The sequence below is a fragment of the Pleurodeles waltl genome, chromosome 9, assembly GCF_031143425.1.
Source record: "Pleurodeles waltl isolate 20211129_DDA chromosome 9, aPleWal1.hap1.20221129, whole genome shotgun sequence".
Lineage (NCBI taxonomy): Eukaryota > Metazoa > Chordata > Amphibia > Caudata > Salamandridae > Pleurodeles > Pleurodeles waltl.
Window position 1 is genome coordinate 1,098,795,227 of NC_090448.1, and position 12,370 is coordinate 1,098,807,596.

General features: G+C 39.7%; 1 protein-coding gene across 1 annotated transcript in view; it reads left to right on the forward strand.

Annotated features, from left to right (window-relative positions):
- MAP3K9 (mitogen-activated protein kinase kinase kinase 9) overlaps positions 1 to 12,370 on the forward strand; it is a 264,229-nt gene that overhangs the window by 138,950 nt on the left and 112,909 nt on the right. The gene's annotated exons all lie outside the window — the stretch shown is intronic.

Sequence of the window (12,370 nt, forward strand, 5' to 3'; positions counted from 1 at the left end):
AATCCCGAGGCTCCCCCTGACCGCGACTGCCTGACTCCCAGATCCTGACGCCTGGAAAAGACCCTATACCCGCAGCCCCCAGGACCTGAAAGATCAGAACTCCAGTGCAGGAGTGACCCCCAGGAGGCCCTCTCCCATTGCCCAGGTGGTGGCTACCTGAGGAGCCTCCCCCCTTGCCTGCCTGCATCGCTGAAGAGACCCCTTGGTCTCCCATTGATTCCAATTGAAAACCCGACGTGTGTTTGCACACTGCACCCCGGCCGCCCCCGTGCTGCTGAGGGTGTACTTACTGTGCTAACTTGTGTCCCCCCGGTGCACTACAAAATCCCCCTGGTCTGCCCTCCGAAGACGCAGGTACTTACCTGCTGGCAGACTGGAACCGGGGCACCCCCTTCTCCATTGAAGCCTATGAGTTTTGGGCACCACTTTGAACTCTGCACCTGACCGGCCCTGAGCTGCTGGTGTGGTAACTTTGGGGTTGCTCTGAACCCCCAACGGTGGGCTACCTTGGACCCAAACCTGAACCCCGTAGGTGGTTTACTTACCTGCAAGAACTAACAATTACTTACCTCCCCTAGGAACTGTGAAAATTGCACTGTCTAGTTTTAAAATAGCTATATGTGTTTTATTTGAAAAGTATATATGCTAATGTGATTATTCAAAGTTCCTAAAGTACTTACCTGCAATACCTTTCATGCAAAGTATTGCATGTAGAATCTGAACCTGTGGTTCTTAAAATAAACTAAGAAAATATATTTTTCTATACAAAAACCTATTGGCCTGGAATTGTCTCTGAGTGTGTGGTCCTCATTTATTGCCTGTGTGTGTACAACAAATGCTTAACACTACTCCTTTGATAAGCCTACTTCTCGACCACACTACCACAAAATAGAGCATTAGTATTATCTCTTTTTGCCACTATCTTACCTCTAAGGGGAACCCTTGGACTCTGTGCATACTATTCCTTACTTTGAAATAGTGCATACAGAGCCAACTTCCTACAATGATCCATTAGTTTCCATTGTATTTTTGGATGTTTTGATTGCTCCATAGAAGGTGCCTCTGTCCAGTGGTTCTTATGGGTGAGCACTCAAACGACCCATATCTCATGACCAGTGTCCAACAATTCAGGGGCTTCTTTTGTAGAGGAAAAGTTTGGTGATGCTTCCTGAGCATAACGACCTATATGGCAAATAATCCTTCTACAGTGATCCAGAACCTACCCCTTTGATATCACACCCTGTAAAGTACAACTTCAACCATAACTCAGGTGGTTTTCTTGTCCCTTATACATCAACCTCCCCCATGTACCTCCTATAAATGTTCATTCAAGCCCTCAGCCTTTTATCTCTGAAACGTCAATAAATTCCACAACCCTTCATAAATGCTAGCATTGGTTCAAAACATCGAAAGCTACACTTCTCAGAATAATACTTCTCAGTTATTAAAAATAAACATTTTAAAAAGCTAGAATCCCGAGACTGTTTGTTAGTTCCCAAAATATACTGGATCAAGGACAGTCAAGGGTAAAAATCACATAAGATATGAAGTTGGGGGTTTAAGAGCTAGAGTTACAGTGTTTAATGTACATAGTTTGTGGTATAGGGTTGATGATTTGAAGTATATATTTGTTAGGGCCAAGGTGTTAAGGGTTTGTAGTTATGGGTTGCAGTATAAAGTTATGGGGTACGGGGTTTGTGATATAGTGCTAAGGGTTTGCAGTACAGGGTAATGGCTTGGCATATAGGTTTAAGGGTTTTGGAGCTAGGGGTTTGTACTAAAGGAGACACAAGATGATAGGGGTTAATGGCATAGGATTAAGAGCAAAGAGTACAAGGCTAAGGGTTTGGGGAATAAGGGTAAGGATAATGTTTAAGATATACATGATTAAGGTTTGGTTATAAAGTTAAGAGCATAGTGGTTGAGAGCCTGGGGTATGAGTCACTGTTAGGGGTAGAGGGTTAAGGGGTTGGGGTGCAGGGTTAAGTGTTTGGAATATATGGGTGTTGGAGTTTTTTGGGTGTAGAGTTTAGGGGTCAAGGGTATAAGTTTAAGGGTATGGAATTAAGTATAAAAGGTTAAGGGCCTGGATGTCGGGTACTGGTTTGGGGTATATGGGTAAGAGTTTGATGTATTAAGTTAAGGACAGAAGTTAACCCTATGGGTGTTAGAAGTTTATGGTATTGGGGCTAAGGTAGTTGATTACAGGTCAACTGGTTAATCTATATGTGTTAGGGGATAGGGCTAACACGTTTTTGGATCTATGGGTAAAGGTTTGGTATAAAATTAAGTGCTTGCGATATAAAGTTAAGGGTTCGGCATATAGAGGTTAGAGGTATAGGGTTAACCCTTATGATTATATTTATTTAGTGTCCTATTTGGAAATGTTTTAATTACAGGTGTCTTAATGCATGTTATAGGTGTATGTACTGTGTCTGTTTGAGAACAAATAAAGTGTTGCTTTTCGCAGTAAAAATACACTTTATTGAAATGGAACAGACTTACGTTTAGAAGTGATGCAATTAGAAGTTTTAAAACAAACTGATGCTATTTCTCGGCAACAGTTCCAATTACCAAGGGATGATCATAAATACCAGCATTTAGTAGATGTCTGGGAGTAGACAATTGCCGTTCAGACAACCACAACAAAATTAATGCTGTTGTATATGTTCGTTATGGTAGCAAGAACAGCAGCTTCGATATACATCTATATCAAAATAATTGTTGTTCAAATCTTAAAAGCTGTTGCAGAATAGTTTTATTTATGTTGAAAGTTTCACATTAAGAAGTTTATGAAATAATTTTTGTTTGTGTATATTTAGCCTCACAGTTGATGCAACATAGTTAATTAGGGTGGAAACAAAAATTACATAAACATGTTTTAAAAATGTGTTAAAAAAATTGTAGGCCTGTGTTTAAGTTTTAAAATCTCTATGACTGAAAAAAGGCACTGTACAGTGTACTTAAGGCCAATGAAGGCTCAAGACTTACTCTATATTGTAGGGTCTGTGGCATTTGAACTGTGACAGCTGCTTAAACTGTGGATTAGGATGCCCCTAATCAGGGCTAGTCCGGCGGTCCCATTGATGTGGATTAGCACATGCGATATGTGTCAGTGTCTCATTGTCCAAACAGCTTAAGTGCTGGGCTCTTGATTGACATGTTTGAGATGTTTAAAGCAGGTGGTGGTTATGGATGTTTGTGGAAGGAGAGCAGTGTCCATCTATATCCCAGGCTGATGGCAGGGGCTGTGGCCTTCATGATGCTTTTTACCTTGTCATTCATTTTTTACTGAACATTCGGCAGAACCAGATATTTCTGAGACAGTCATAGTTGCCCGATGAATTGTACCATGGCCTACATCCTGTGAATATTTAATTACTCTTTGAGTAGGAACTACTTGTTCCGACTCATCTCCAGGCTGCTGGCATTCATGGTGGGATATGAATGTCGTGATGTGATATGGCGGCATTGTTGAGGGCTTCTCCACACATGTGCCTAGGGCGAAGGCAAAATATATTGGACAAATGAATGACTTAACTTAAGATGTCAATTGAACTCCAGACTCTTTTACATGGATTACTAAAAAAAAAGGAGAGATTTTTTGATGAAGCCTTGCACTCACGACGCAGAAACAGAGCTCTCCCAATTTTCAAGTTAAACTTTTATTTAATTCATGAATAGGAACTCCAAAGAGGTCCACATGCAGACCTAATACAAAGTAATATGCAAAAATATCCCACACTCACGAAGCCCCAAAATTTGTGGACCTAGGAGAAGGGCTTAGCTGCTAGCACCTGGCAGGTGCTCACCACTGTATCAAAGAGATCTCAGTGGAGTGCAGCACCCATGCCTCTGACAATAAATCGATCAACTAATGGCCCAGTAAGAAATAAAGAATGCCTTTTGGGTGTTCAACCTCAGAGAGGAAAAAAGAGAGAGAACTAATGGCCGCAAGGGTATGGACTTCCTCAAAATGGCATTCCACCCCAATACCAAAAATGGTGCTTTTGATGGAGCGTAGGTACTACAAGATTATGTCATTAAGGTGTGAAAGATTATAGATAGAGGGTTTGGGTGTGGATGTGAAGTGCCAAGAGGCATGGACAGTGTCAGTGGAGATGAGACAACTGCCAGGGGGTGGGACTTAGATCACAACATGGATGGATTGTCTGTCACAGTAGTTATTATTGGTGTTCCATTCAATAAAATGTATGCAAACAAGGTAGTGTCACAATCAGTCAGTGAGATTGTGGACTGTATTGGTTGTTCCAGCCCCAGGAATTGAGGAATTTTGAGATGGAGGTGGGTGCTTATGTACATACACATAGAAATGCCAGTCAAAAATTGAAATGGCTGTATCTAAGTATAGGTGCCCTGGAGAAATGAATTGATTCTTCTTCCACATTGTTTGTTAAGGGGTGCATTTTTGGATAATCTAAGCTACTTAGATTCTGTTTTGGATGCGCTCTCTGAGGCACTGGCCCAATCCTCATGACAGTTGCAGACACCATGGTTTAGGGGAATCTTTCGTGTGGTATGGTGCACCTCACTAGCACCAAGTCAGGTTGCTCATATTCATTGAATGTAATATGACTGGGGTGGGCGATGCCCAACTTTGGCGCTTGTGGCTTGCCATACAGGTGTTCCCACCTTAAGAAAATGGTGGGTCTATTTAGTGACTACACAATTATTTGAAAATGTACATTAGTTGTCTGTGTGGTCCTATTTCTTTTAGCAGAACATCCATAGATATGTATTGAAACTGGGAGAGTCCACTGGCTTTCTGTATAAAATATAGGCCATCTTAGATATTTAAATAATCTGATTTGCATCAGATTGAATCACCTAGAATTGGAAATGTTCTCTTCTTCCTTTTATTAAGTGTCCGTAATTCTAAAAAAAAAACTCATTGAGTTTCAGCAGAATCGATCTTATTACAGTATTTAATGCTTGAGAAGAGCCTCACAGAAATCCACAGTTGGTAATTAGTAAGGTTTTTAAAACAGTGGCTATTATAACCTATTAACTAAATGGGGTATACATTGACCCAGTTATTTTAAAATCTTTAAAACTAACTTGTAAATAGAGGAAGAAGTAACTTGAATTCACGATTACATAAACCTATTTGTGTCCTTCTAGGTTATATGCTCTACTCAACTTGATATTACTAGGTAATTCCTTAAGCGTGATAAAATGTTGCTGAACAAATCGCCCACACTGCAGTGTGATTCATTCCCAGCAACCAGACAGGCACATCCATCCCTCTGTTTGGAGTGAGGCTTCGTACTGTGCATTACGACAGTGTACGTAGATTTTGATCACATCCTCAGGATAGATGTGTAATATGCATGCATTCAAGCAGATGGACTATTAAATTCATTTGACGCAGAATAAGTATAGCTGCGAGGTTGTGCCAGCTATATTTGTTTTCAACAGAACAGTTTGAAATAAAGCTTTGCTATCTGTGAGATGATTAATTAATGTTAGCTTTTTTTTGGCCTTTTTTCACACTTTCCCATTTTTTGATCTTTCTGTCTCCACACTTTAAAATCTCATTACCAATTTAGGTATCATGAACTTTTGTGATCTCCCTTCAGGGAAAACCTATCAACTCAAGTTAGTAGGGAGAGAGGTGATCATGTCTGCTATAAAGAGTAATAGGTCAGTTAGAATGTAGTAATTACAAAAGTGCGTGAAATGTGAATATGATGTGTGAACTGTACTCTGCGTAGAACGGAGAAGCCATTTTGTTTTGTTGTTTCAGGAAACATCGAGATAAATTATGTAGGTTTTAGTGTGATTATAGGAGAGGAATTTAAGAAGGTGTTTTGCTTTTCCCTTGGACATTACCTTTATTTATGTATTGCTGATATATCGCAATTCCACAGAAAAGTGGATAATTTGCAGTCATTAATAAAATGTACTGGGGGGTGACAAATGTTCACCGATAAAGGATGATATAATTTTTCATAGCATCTTTCACATTGCTCACATAATTTTTAAAAAGATCAGCTCAATGTATTTATGATGATCCATTTTCATTGAGACAAATAAAATGTTTATATTATTTTGGGCACCTGGTACACATAATTCTTTTTTCATGAACATTTATAAAAAAAAAGCTGTCATACTTTAGGATTGCGAGTAAACTTTAAATGTTACTGCATTTGACCTCTTGCTTCCTGCAACTTTAAACACACTTCTCCCCAATTCATACTTCAATTATTTGTTTAATTACACTTTTTATTTAAACATAAAGTTAGTCATTTGTCTAAAGACCTAATTGTGTCCCGAGTAGAAAGTAGGGGTTTGGTATACAGGAGGTGTTAGCAAGTGTCTCTTTCAAATTCATAAGAAATTTCGCAACAAAAATAGTAACCTGATGCCATTCTTAAGATGTGCTACAATCTCATTATCTGAGGCTGATTGTGTTATATGATAGTTTGGTAGTTTCAGAACAACAGCTTCGATAGAGAGTCTCTGTTGCATAGTTGGACACAATCGCCAGCTACCTTTGCTTCTGTTATAGCTCATAATCTGCTTGGAGTATGTTCTATGCCCTATAGCAAAATACCTCGATTTTTGTTTACTTTTAGTGCTTTGTTTCTGGGTGTCGTATTTTGTTTCCCCCTGCTATTAGAAAAACTTAAAAACTAAAATTACCTATTGCTATTGCCGTTGCCATAAGTGTTATGATGCACTTGCAGAGTTAGGGCCTGATTCTAACTTTGGAGGACGGTGTTAAACCGTCCCAAAAGTGGCGGATATACCACCTACCGTATTACGAGTCCATTATATCCTATGGAACTCGTAATACGGTAGGTGGTATATCCGCCACTTTTGGGACGGTTTAACACCGTCCTCCAAAGTTAGAATCAGGCCCTTAGTGTGGAATCAAAAAATATACTGAGATCATACTATGGAGTATGCCTGTAGTAATTGATTGCTTAGAGATCCTTTTTCCAGACATGTTGTGTTTTGTTACCAGCAGCATTTTACTGTTAGTGACTTTCATAGTTAACTAAAGTAATGAAGAGTTTGGGTCCACAAAAATTCACAACCCCCATGTGGTGCTGGTGCTGATGATGGGCCAGGGAGCTTATCCAGTATATTTCTCCAAAGCATTTTTCTTTCAACTGGATCGCTAAGCACCATTTATTATGCTGGCAACAAACAATGCATTCTGACTTTCAAGAAGGCTTTTTAAAGGTAAAATGAGTTCAGCATCTTGAGAAAATGAATGCAAAGCTTCATGGATTTTGACAACAGTCTACCATGTTTTGAAGTATACAGAAATTATGGCAGGAATGCTTGAAATAAAATCAGCTGCAGGTAGTTACTCAGGGCCGCATTCAAGTACATCAACAATTTGCCACTGTTTCTTCTCAGTTTGGACCCAACCATATGCAAGTCAGCTTTGACTCTGGTGTAATGGGAAGAGCCCAGCCCGTATTGCCAGACCAGATCCTCCTTCAGCCCGAACACAAGCATCGCAGGGCCAGGTTCGCTCTACTTACTGCCATCAGCCAGGTATAGCTTGGTTCCAGTGACACAGTCATACCTATCCTACTTAGAGCGATACACTAAAGCGTACAAAAAAGCGATGGATAGAATGCTTGAATTAATCCCATCCTAATGGTAATTACTCAGGATCGCAGCTAGTTCATTTTTATTTTGCACAACATATCACCCGAGTGTGAACCCAACTATATGCAAATCAGCCTTGTGCAGAGTATTTTTTCTCTTCTTTTGGATAAAACGTCATGTGAGGTTGTTACCTGTAATATCTAGTGCTACTGTAGCTTGTAAATCCCCATCGTGCTCTAAGCTATAGTTATAGTTGTTGTATACTACTGGTGACATTGTCAACAGTTGTATGCGATTTTATAAACATGCAAAATCATTGAATACTGGTTCTGAGTAACTTTATAAACAGGAGAAGGGGGTCAGAGGGTTTCGGGGAATACCAGCAATGTGAAGAGAACATTAAGAGGAAGGCTGACACCTCTACTGAGCGAAGGGGAGGAAGTTAACAGGGCAGGGGGTAGTTCTGTCAAGTATTGTGCGATAAGTGTTTTTTAATTAGAAAAGTCTTAATTTGCTTCTTGAAAGCAAGGAGGTTGGGTACCAGTTTTAATTGGCCGAGTAAGTGGTTCCAGGACGTGGGAGCGGCACCAGAGAAAGATTGTCTTTGAGCTAAGGTTATCATTCAGTCTTGGACCAAAGCATGCTTAGAAATGGTAGGTAAACCATTTAATAATGGTATATGCATTTACTTATCTAGCAGGAGAAAATGTAGTTACACGGCTGAAGTATAATGAAATGTAAGAGGGTGGAGACGAGGCTAATGTTTTCAGTGTGTTCTGTAAGTAGCATATGTTTGGAAACTGAAAGGATATTCTTTCCATAGTCATCTGTTTTTTCAGCTTCAAAGAAAATTGCAGTTGCAGGACAGTCACTTCTATGTACATTGTAAAAGCCCCCCCCCCCTTACTGACTTCATAAACAGGGATGGGAACAGATTTTTCACTTGTTTTTTAACCATGAGTTATTTTTTGGAAAGCTTAAAAATAGTATAGTATATTTTGTTTAACATAATGTGCCGGGTTAGGTCCCCTGGCATCTTCCACCTTATGTTGCTAAAATTTAGGAAAAGTGTCAAAAGTACGGGAATAATGAATGTGCTATTTTTAGTATTAACAGCTATACACAGAATTAATATGTTGTTTTGCAGTAGACCTGGGGAAAGGGGAATTGAATGAGACCAAGAGCAGACATTGAATATAACCCCTCCGACTCGTCACTATGCTTAGCTCTGACATCTGTTGTGTGGTAATGGATTTTTTGAGAGAAGATTAATAATGAATGAATGAAGGAGTGAATTTGTTTTTATTGGTTCATTCAATTACAAATGTATTAATAAATACCACAAGCAGTAAATAAATAATTAATATACATTTACATTCAGTTAAAACTACAGGGTTACATATATTAAATTACACTTAGCACATATGTCGGACATGTTCTATAAAAGCAAGCCTATAGATTTAATATAGCATAAAGTGCGACTTAAAGTAGTAAACATCAGAAGGGTTTAGTCTGCTTATCCAGACTTTGCTTACCTTTTACATTTCATTTTGTGCCATAATTCGTTCACATACTTTCAAAACCTGGCATGTTCTGTTATAGCGTTGGTGTTAAAGCCCAGTGCTAGAGCTTTCTCTCAAGAGGAAGTTCTATTCTGTAAGAACATCGGTTTAAGCTAAGTGTGTTATGCAGATAACAACTGGGGACCACACCAAAGTAGATGTATAAAAGAGCCCCTTCTGTAGTTACAGAACCTGCAGTACTTATTGTCAGTTGTTCTGTTCCTCCAGGAGACCGCAAACTCGTCATTAGGCAAGTCCATGAATCTTGTAGGGAGGATATGGTTTCTGCAGGGTCAACTTAGGGCCTTTTTTAAAATAAGGCTCAATGCAATATGTTTCATAGGACTTACAAACTGGGACGAAGTGTGCTGCTGATTTAAGCTTTTCTAAGTTAGCATCTCTTGATAGCACCAAGAATTGCTTTTACAAGGTTGCCTTTACAGCTGCATACTTAAGGGAGCTTGTCAGATTTTCCTTGATGAGGTTTAGATCTGTTTTTACTAGGAGATGGTATTTAATGGGTGAACAGTTGCATACAAGATCCTGCCAAAGTGGATCAAACTATTGATATATCTGCACTTGTTGGGTTTACTGAGGGATATGGAATAGCTGTTTGTATGTTATACATTGAAGAGTGTCCAGAAGTTGTGGAAATGCATTTGTGAAAGCCTGGTGGCCATAAAGAAATTGTAGATATCAACCTAGCTTTGGTGACTCTTCTAATTGCTTCTGCTGATGGGATATGCAAATGAGTGTACGGTTAGCACAGATCAAATGTTAAATTGCTAGTTCTTTTTTTCATGTGTGTTAGATGAGTATTGGGTTTGCCAGTAACCGATAACCAGACCCCCTAGGTCAGTGGTTCCTACCCTTTTGACTTCTGTGGACCCCCACTTTATTATCACTGGAACCTGGGGACCCCCGCTGAATCATTATTGGAATCCATGGACCCCTCCCTCCCACTGAATCATTATTGAAAGCTGGGAACCTAATCTGTTAATATTTTTTTAATTTTCTAAGCAGTTGCGGACCCCCTGAGAAGGCTTTGCGGACCCCCAGGGGTCCCCGGACCACAGTTTGGGAACCACTGCTCTAGGTAATTGTACGTTGGGGTAGATACTATATTTTACTAACCCAGGGGCCAAAACAGAGTAGGCTTAATATTGTTTCTCCCAAACACCATTATGTTGGTTTTGGCCTTGTTGACCAACAGTTTGTTATGTTATTTTAATATTCTTTTAAAGCTCGCAAATACCAAGGAATTGCGTCTTGGCGCTAGTGTCAATATCATATTCTAAACGAAAGGGCCACTGGCTGGCTTTACTGGCTAAGTTGTAGATTTTTTATTCATCCAGTGCCCATTGAATACCAATTTTTGTGTGGTCTTCAATGACCAGATCATCCACATATTGGACAGTGCGAACCTTCAATGAGCCTAGTCTAGGAGGCATGGACTTTGCTCTAGTCAAGGCAACACCAAGGTCAGCTGTGTAGAGATTAAACAGTAGCAGCACCAAAACTCACCCTTGTTTTTGGCCCGAGTTGTTTGTATTCATCGGTAGCTTTGTCAATATTAATATCTTTAGTATATTATCTTCGTATTAGGTCATCTAAGACTCGTTGTAACAAATGATATACCTTCAGATTATCTCTGTGCCTCAGACTGTCTCTGATGTCAGTGGAACACTGGCATTTCTAGTACTGAAATATAAATAATATCCATGTAATTGGTATTGTTAGGGTTTTTGTAACCTTACTTCCTTCTCTAACAAAGGTAACTACTTTCTGTTTTTGTGAGTACATTAATCTCTGGTATTCATATACAGTCTAGATTATTTTGTAAATTGTAACATAAACATTCATCAGTTTAATGTAGTTCACACTGATATAAAATAAATCACTTCCTTGAGTGCATTCTACTACCTTAAATACACTATGCGCTTTAAGAAAAATATCAACAGTCTTTAAAGACGTGAGGTTATATGGTTCCTCACATATCAACAGTCTTTAAGCAGATGAGGATCTTTCTGGTTCCTCACGGACTTTAGTAGCTAGATGTTCAAAAAGAAAATGTTTATTACCCTTCTTTATCTCTGAAACAGTACTTCTGTTAAAGTTTATTTCCAAAGCACAGTTAAATTCTGTAGAAAAACACTCTGTATTCAACTATGACTACATTAAAAAAAAAAAAGTCTTCAGGGTTTTCACAAGGTCTAGTAACAAGTTCCTGGTTGCCGCAGCAAAGTACCTCAGTTGCCTCGCAAGGACTTGCTGATCCCTGAGAAAATATATTTTCGATAACTTCAAGACGTTGCCTCTATTTCCAAGTGTCATAAGAGCTCTGTGGCTTCACGGTAAATGTAGTTTCCTGAGTTTCGCTCAGTCCCCTTTGTGTATTATGCCCTAAAAGATACCAAGTTTTTCACCAAGCAGCCCCAATATTCTGAAGCAAGCCTTTCCTTCCCTAGAATACGCATAACACTTGTGAGTTTCGGGTATGGAGCTCATGTACCCGGGGACTGCTCGAAGGTACGTTTCAGTGTTAAAATGCATTTTATGAAGGAGGATTAGGATTTGATCCAGGACAAATATTGAATATTTATATAAATTGGATCTTCTTTTAAGATTTTTTTTGTTGGAATACAATTGAAATGGTGCAAGTTTTTGTAAGCACTGCTATCTTTCTTCGAACAATTTCATGGTAGTGTTACACTGCATTACCAACTCTGCTTTACCATTCTATGGTAGCCCAGCCTCTTTTGTTGCTGCTTATAATAACCTGTGAAAGTTTCAAACCCAAATATTTAATCTCACTTTGTATAGTGTCAGTTTATCAATGTATCAGCATAACAGTATCAGGGGCGGCTCCTCCGTTAGGGCGGAGGAGTGTCGCGCCCCTCCAGCAGCAGAAGCTTCAAAACCTTTAACAAACGAAACGATAATAAGCCATGTTTATTATAATTTTGTTTGTTAAAGGGGTGGGGCCACGGGGTGCCAAGCAGTGAGGGGAGTGCGCTGTGCACTCTCCCCACTGCGCATGTATGTTTGGCCGGCCGTCATGGGCCGGCCAAACATACATGCTCAGTAGGCTCTCTCCAGCCTGCAACACAGTGGCCAGGCTGGAGAGAGCCTGCACAGGCCCCCAACCAATCCTGACGGTGCTCTGACGGGAAAGAGGGGCAGTCCGGCACAGCAGATCAGGTAAGTTTCTATTTTTT